We start from the raw sequence: 8624 nt of genomic DNA, 5'->3' as shown, positions 1-8624 counted from the left end.
CATTTTTTGAAAATATCAATTAACCAATGGCAGCGCACTGATTATTTCTGGCCACTCCGTCATAGAGGGAGTGCCGGTGCAACGACTATCTACTTTTGCTATACCCGGTTCTGCTCCTGTTCTGTCTGCGTTGTGTGGGGATGTGGCTCGCTTAGGTGCAGCGGGAGACAAATGTGAGACAGGTTCTTCCACAGTGCTTGCGGTTTATTCGCGGCATAAACGCACAAGGCAACGTAACACCAAACAAATAGCCTTTTAGCTCAGGCAAAATAACACAAAATGTCCGTAGTTGTAGACTCAGAGCAGGAGTCTCAGCACACATGGGAGGTTTAGTCCTCCTCACACACAACTCCCTGGTTCAGGAGCAGGTCACATTATAAGGCTGTAGCCACACCCACGTTCCCAGCAGCTGACTGGTCACATGACTGTGACCTCACCACAGGTCCTTCAAACAAAAACAATAACAATATCTGGTATGCTTTACTTCTGCCTTACATTATGGAGATAAGCCATTTATGAGACACATATCTCCTATCAATTACACGACCCTTAGCCCTGCCACATACCTCCCCCTCTGCCTAAAGCCGTGGGGCTTGGCACTTTCACCTACCAGGCAAGGGATTCTGGAGAGGGCATCGGCATTCCCATGTAGCTTCCCGGCCCTATGCTCTACATGGAAGCTGAAGTCTCGTAGGGCTAAGAACCAGCGGGTGACCCTAGCATTCTTGCCCTTGGTTTCCCTCATCCACCTGAGTGGGGCATGGTCGGATATTAACCTAAACTTCCGTCCCACCAGGTAGTACCGTAATGTGTCCACTGCCCATTTTATGGCCAAACACTCCTTCTCTACAACTGAGTAATTTCTCTCACAAGAAGTCAACTTCCTACTCAAGTAGAGAACAGGATGCTCCTCCCCACGTATCTCTTGGGAAAGGACAGCTCCTACCCCGACATCTGAGGCATCTGTCTGGAGGACAAATTCACGTTTAAAGTCTGGGGCCACCAAAACAGGCTGCTTACAAAGAGCTCCCTTCATTTCTTGGAAGGCTGACTCTGCTTCTTCGGACCAGCTGACCATCACTGACTTTGTCCCTTTAAGCAGATCAGTTAGAGGTGCAGCCATTGTGGTGAAGTTTGGGATAAACCTCCTGTAATATCCCACAATCCCCAGGAAGGCTTTAACTTGCTTCTTTGACAGAGGTCTCGGCCATGTTTGAATTGCCTCCACTTTATTGATTTGGGGTTTGATCTCGCCACGCCCCACTACATATCCGAGGTACTTGGCTTCTTCTCTCCCCAAGGCACACTTCTTCGGGTTTATTGTAAACCCCGCCTCTCTTAGAGCGTCAAACACTGCTTGGACCTTTTCCAGGTGAGTCTCCCAGTCCGGGGTAAAGATGACGATATCATCCAGGTATGCGGCAGCGTATAGCTTATGAGGTGCAAGGATTCTATCCATCGCCCTCTGGAAGGTTGCTGGAGCTCCCTGTAGGCCAAACGGCATCCGGACATACTGGAAGCACCCGTCTGGTGTGGAGAATGCCGTCTTCTCCTTGGCTTCCTGTGCCATGGGGATCTGCCAATATCCCTTGGTCAGATCCAAAGTGGTTATGTACCTGGCAGGTCCAAGTCTCTCGATGAGCTCATCAACGCGTGGCATGGGATAAGCGTCGAACTTGGAGACCTCATTCAGCTTCCGGTAATCGTTGCAGAACCTCCATTCACCATCAGATTTTGGGACCAGGACAATCGGGCTCGACCAGCCGCTCTTGGATTCCTCAATGACCCCGAGCTTCAACATACGCTGCACCTCCTTGGAGATTACCTCTCGCCGGGCCTCAGGAATACGATATGGTTTCACGTTCACCCGCACATGTGGCTCGGTCAGAATTTCGTGCTCCACCACCTTCGTGCACCCCAGCAACTCTGAGAACAGGTCGCGGTTTTTCTGGAGTAACTCCCGGCACTGCTGCTTCTGGGCCTTCGATAGAGTCTCATCTATGGTAACGGCTCCAACCTCCCCTTCTAGGTTGACCAGCAAGCACGGAGTTACCGCTGGCTTTCTATCTTGCCATGGCTTGATAAGGTTAACATGGTAAACCTGGTATGGCTTCCGTCTTCCGGGTTGGTGGATCTTGTAGTTTACGTCTCCCAGTTTCTCCACCACCTCATATGGCCCTTGCCACTTGGCCAAGAACTTACTTTCCACCGTCGGGATTAGCACGAGAACTCGGTCTCCCGGATTGAACTGCCTCACTCTGGCTGACCGGTTGTAGACCCTGGCCTGAGCCTCTTGTGCCTGGTGGAGATGTTCTTTAACAATGGGCATCACCTTCGCAACCCTCTGCTGCATCAGTGCCACATGCTCAATGACGCTTCTGTGGGGCGTGACTTCGGCTTCCCAGGTTTCCTTGGCTATATCTAGGAGACCTCGCGGATGCCGGCCGTACAGAAGCTCGAAGGGGGAGAACCCCGTGGAGGCCTGGGGAACTTCACGGATAGAAAACAGTAAATACGGTAAGAGACAATCCCAGTCTCTACCATCTTCCTCTATGACTTTTCTCAGCATGCTCTTCAGGGTCTTGTTAAACCTCTCAACAAGGCCATCTGACTGTGGATGGTACACTGAAGTCCTCAGCTGGGAAATTTGCAAGACTCTGCACAATTCTCTCATCACCTTGCTCATAAAAGGTGTCCCCTGGTCGGTCAGGATCTCCTTCGGCAAACCCGTCCGGGAAAACACATGGACCAGCTCACGGGCTATACTCTTCGGAGAGGAGTTTCTCAGGGGAATGGCCTCAGGATAGCGTGTGGCATAGTCCAGGATGACTAATATATACTGATGGCCCCGAGCTGATTTAACTAAGGGACCGACCAAGTCCATGGCAATTCTCTCAAATGGCACCTCAATAATGGGCAGTGGCACAAGAGGGTTCCGAAAATGAGATGTGGGGGCAGTTAACTGACATGTCGGGCAGGACCTGCAATAGTTTACTATTTCCCGGTGACACCCAGGCCAATAGAACCTCTGTACAATCCGTTCCTGGGTTTTTTCCACCCCCAGGTGTCCCCCCAAGATGTGTGAATGGGCCATGTCCAACACTTTTCGTCTATAGGGGCCTGGTACTATTAACTGCTCTGCCACCTCCTCCCTTATTTTCGTGACCCGGTACAACAATTCCCCACTCAACATAAAATGGGGAAACCTTGTGTCTGCTCCCGGCTCTTGTGCAACCCCATTAATGACGGTGACATTGTTAAAGGCTTCCCTTAGTGTGGGGTCCCTATGTTGGGCAGTCCCAAAATTCTCCCCGGCCACCCCTAACTCCGGGATGTCAGGTACAGGGGACCCTTCCTCTTCATCCCCAACAAGGACACATAAAGGGAACTCGTCTGCCTCTGGTGGTGGCGATACCTCAGTGGGGTGGATTGGTTCCCTGCTCTTGCTAGCACACTCAGAACCCATCCCCCACAGATCCCAAAACAGACAGAAATCCCGGCCAATAATTATGGGATGCAACAAGTCTCGAACAACGCCAACTTCATGCGACTCGGTGCCATGCGCCGTTTCAATCTTCACCCTAGCCATAGGGTAGTCCTTTGCATCGCCATGTATGCACCGAACACCAATCTTTTTACCCGGGAGTATGTTTAGAGGAAAACTGGCCCTCACAAGGGTCACCAAGCTCCCGGAGTCCAGAAGCGCCATTACTGCTCGACCGTTCACCTTCACGGGACACGCTTGTGGCCCCTTGTTAGGTAGCGAGTTCACACTGCAAGCTGGATATGCGTAGTATGAACTACGGCGTCCCATGCTGCAGTCCATCTGCTCGGTGGTCTGGGGACAACAGGCCGCTATATGTCCTGGCCCATGACACTTCTAGCAAATAACACCCGAGGGGACCTTGGGCACCGCCTCCCCCGCCCCTTTTGACCTTGGACGCACCACCCCTTTTTGTGACTCCGCCCCCTGCTGGGACCCCCAATATGGAATGGGCTGCTTCCCCAAGGAACCTTCCATCCCCTGGTATCTCTCGACCAGCCCAACCAGTTCATCAGCATTTTGGGGATCACCCTGGGCAACCCAAGTCTGTAGAGGTCTCGGCAGAGAATGCACAAACCGATCCATCACAACTCGCTCTACCATCTGTGCAGGGGAAGCCGACTCTGGCTGCAGCCATTTCTGGACCAGGTGCAACAGGTCAAACATTTGGGAGCGCGGGGGTTTGTCCCGGTGATAGGCCCAACGATGCACTCTCTGTGCCCTGGTAGTCATTGTTACCCCCAAGCGGGCGAGAATTTCCGCTTTTAATTTGGGATACTCTCTGGCATCTTGTACCGTCAGGTCAAAGTACGTCTTCTGGGGCTCCCCCGTTAGGTAAGGGGCCAGTACCTCCGCCCACCGCTCTGGCTGAAGTTTTTCCCTCTCAGCCACCCTCTCAAACACCGTCAGGAAGGCCTCCACATCATCCTCAGGGGTCATATTTTGTAATGCGCGTCTTACCGCCTTCTCGACGTCGGTGGCATCAGCCCGACCTGGGGTTGGGGCGCTCGTCCTGCCCTCCTGGATGGCGGTTGCCAGAAGCTGCATCTGCTGCCGTTGTTCCTGCTGGCTCTGCTGGAACTGCTGCCGCTGCTCCTGCTGGCCTTGCTGGATCTGCTGTAACAACAGCTTGTTGGTTTCCTGCTGCAGTGCCTGGGACTGGACCAGGTGTTTCATGAGGTCCTCCATGATTCCAGGCAATGCTTGTTGCCCCGCTGCAAACTTCACCCAGGACATGCAGCAACTGTCTCAAGTCTCTGCTGGGACCACTGCTCGCATTCTCCACCAATTGTGGGGATGTGGCTCGCTTAGGTGCAGCGGGAGACAAATGTGAGACAGGTTCTTCCACAGTGCTTGCGGTTTATTCACGGCATAAACGCACAAGGCAACGTAACACCAAACAAATAGCCTTTTAGCTCAGGCAAAATAACACAAAATGTCCGTAGTTGTAGACTCAGAGCAGGAGTCTCAGCACACATGGGAGGTTTAGTCCTCCCCACACACAACTCCCTGGTTCAGGAGCAGGTCACATTATAAGGCTGTAGCCACACCCACGTTCCCAGCAGCTGACTGGTCACATGAATGTGACCTCACCACAGGTCCTTCAAACAAAAACAATAACAATATCTGGTATGCTTTACTTCTGCCTTACATTATGGGGATAAGCTATTTATGAGACACATATCTCCCATCAATTACACGACCCTTAGCCCTGCCACAGTTGTTATAGCATTCCGTTTGCACTTTGCTTATACTGTTTGTTTCTGCAGAATACCAGTGACCAGTTGTTCGGCTATCCTAAGACGACACCTATATACTCAAGCGTCATCCCGTTCCGCCACTCGCCATCCGTACCCCAGGACAACGCTAAAGTTGCTGGAGTCAGCTTCCTCCTAACTACCTGGAATCTGACTACCCTCGCCAGATCCCGCTTCATCTCTCATACCGGGTGTCCACCGATCAGCTCCACTATATCTGTAATCTCTATTAACCCGTTTGTCCCGCTGGGACAGCAGCCACGTGTCTGGGGTCTAAGGCTTGTTTCACATTAGCGTTTTTTTGCACAGCGCATCATGTGCACCCTTGTTTAAAATGGAGTGCGCATGGTCTTGCGTTTGCATGGGTTCGGCTGCGCTTTCGTGCTCATGCATTTCTTTTCAGGTGTGCATCTAGACGCGCCAGACGCAACCTGTTGCATTTTTGGGTCCATCCAACGACGTTAAAAAAATGCATGCGCTCACTTGCGAACAGAATGAGTAAAAAAACCGCATTACAGTCTATAGAATCGCAAGCGTTTTAAGAGTAAAAACATGTCTACACACTGAACGAATGTGCATAAAAACACAAACGCAATCAAAAAACGCATGATGCGTTTTTGCATGCGTTTCTATTACGCATGATGTGATGAGCAAAAAAACGCTAATGTGAAATTAGCCTAACTGGAGTTAACACCTGTGTCCCCCAGGTATTCCACTCTGGTCCTGTTTGAGGGATCTTACCACGGATACCTGGGGCTCACTAGTTGCCCCCCCTTCGGAGTCCCCCGGACCGAGGTTCCACTCAAAAAATAAAAAACAAACGTGAACTTCATCACCTGTGTCTCAGCTTCCATTTTTTACAGAAAGACTGCAGCTAAGACAGAAGCCTGTTGACATATAGACCAAAGGGGATGCCCGTGTAGGTCTATAGTGTGGATATCCCAAGAATTTCTGTCTTCGCCGTTTCGCTTCTCACGGTTGATGTTTACAGATGGATGACGTTGCTATTCCTATTGAAGAATTGCTTTTTGCTTATGTAGTGTGCAATGTAAGTACTTTACCTTTGTGGTTTATATTATGCAAAAGTGTGCGCAATATCAAACTATTTCCTGTTTTGTGTTGTCATTTAATTGTAATAAAATGAATCACCTTATTTAAAGCCGTATCTGAGCCCTTTAAGTACTTGGCAAAACAAAGATGGGTGGACACTTGGATGTTCGGCCAGTTACAAAAAGTTTGGTTTTGGATACCAGAACCGAAGTTCACAGGGAGAATTTCACTGTGGTGAATCTGAACTGTGGTGAACTCTCCTATGCACCGTGAGACTTTTTCTCATGGTGCTGAAGTCATCGCAGTTAATTTTCAAGCTGGGAATGCAGCTTCAGTGACCGTCAGTAACCTCGATGATGTCACTGCTAGTCACTGATGCTGTGCTCGCAGCAGCTCATTCACCAGTGGTTCTCAGCCTAGTCGGTCGCATGTTGCCACTGTCCAGGTTGGAAACTACTTATCCCCCCAGACATGGATTACAGCATGGACCAGAAGGACCGACTGGTGAAGGGTATTTTTTTTATATTTGTTTTATTACAGAAGACAAGGGCTTTGGTGGAATAGGAGTTAGGTGAGTATAACTGTGATATTTTTAAATAAAGTATAAGTGTGTTTGTTTTATTTCAAATAAGGCTTTATTCTGGATGTCTTTATTTACTGTGTAACTATAGGATTAGTAATGGATAGATATCTTATAGATGCCTCTCTATTAATAAGCTGTAGGCTTGATGTCACCTGACAATACAAAGGTGACATCAACCCCACAAATATGAAACCCACTTGCCTCCGCTACAGTGCATGTGGTAAGAGCCGGGCAAAGCGCCAGCATTGGCGCATCTTATACAGTGCCTTGCGAAAGTATTCGGCTCCATGGAACTTTTCAACCTTTTCCCACATATCATGCTTCAAACATAAAGATACCAAATATAATTTTTGGGTGAAGAATCAACAACAAGTGGGACAAAATTGAGACGTTGAACGAAATTTATTGGTTATTTTAAATTTTTGTGGAAATTCAAAAACTGAAAAGTGGGGTGTGCAATATTATTCGGCCCCTTTAATACTTTGTTTTGCCACCTTTTACTGCGATTACAGCTGAAAGTCGCTTGGGGTATGCCTCTATCAGTTTTGTACATTGAGAGACTGACATTCTTGCCCATTCTTCCTTGGCAAACAGCTCGAGCTCAGTGAGGTTTGATGGAGATCGTTTGTGAACAGCAGTTTTCAGCTCTTTCCACAGATTCTTGATTGGATCAGGTCTGGACTTTGACTTGGCCATTCTATCACCTGATACGTTTATTTGTGAACCATTCCATTGTAGATTTGGCTTTATATTTGGGATCAATGTCTTCTTGGAAGACATATCTCCGTCCCAGTCTCAGGTCTTTTGCAGACGCCAATAGGTTTTCTTCAAGAATTGTCCTGTATTTGTCTCCATCCATCTTCCCATCAATTTTAACCATCTTCCCTGTCCCTGCTGAAGAAAAGCAGCCCCAAACCATGATGCTGCCACCACGTTTGACAGTGGGGATGCTGTGTTCAGGGTGATGAGCTGTGTTGCCTTTACTCCAAACATATCGTTTGGCGTTGTTGCCAAAAAAGCCGGATTACTTACCGGTAATGCTCTTTTAATGAGTCCACGACAGCACCCACTGGAGGTATCAGATCCGCCCCATTTGGAACAGGAAACCCTACAGGAAAGATAAAAGGGGCGGTCCGCCTTTCCTCCTGTTTTGATTTCAGAGTACCAGGAGGACCGCCACGGATTAGGCAACGTCTTTGTATATCTAAACTTTACTTATCCATCTTTAGCAGATATACTTTATTGTTGATATTTTAGCAGGGAGGGAAAGTGAGCGGGTGCTGTCGTGGACTCATTAAAAGAGCATTACCGGTAAGTAATCCGGCTTTTTAACCCTTCGCCACGACAGCACCCACTGGAGAGATTCCAGAGACTATCACCTGGGTGGGACCACCGTGCCAAGGATAGTCCTGCCAAAGCTTAGGTCAGAAGTCGATGAAAGGTCAAGTCTATAGTGGTTATAGAAGGTAGAAGGGGATGACCAAATTGCCGCCTTACATATGGTTTCAATTGGAACGTCTCCCCTCTCGGCCCAGGAGGTCGCCATTGCTCTAGTAGAATGCGCTCTGATGCCTTCCGGAGGATCTTCATTTTTGCGGAGTAGGCTAAACGAATGGCATCCCTGATCCATCTGGAAATGGTGCTCTTCGTGACTCCGTACCCTTTTCTATGGCCCTGAAAAGAAACGAAC

The sequence above is a fragment of the Dendrobates tinctorius genome, unplaced genomic scaffold, assembly GCF_039654945.1.
Source record: "Dendrobates tinctorius isolate UK_male_01 unplaced genomic scaffold, ASM3965494v1 ptg000245l, whole genome shotgun sequence".
Taxonomy (NCBI): Eukaryota; Metazoa; Chordata; class Amphibia; order Anura; family Dendrobatidae; genus Dendrobates; species Dendrobates tinctorius.
The sequence above is the reverse complement of the archived record's forward strand: the minus strand, read 5'-3'. Positions refer to the sequence as shown.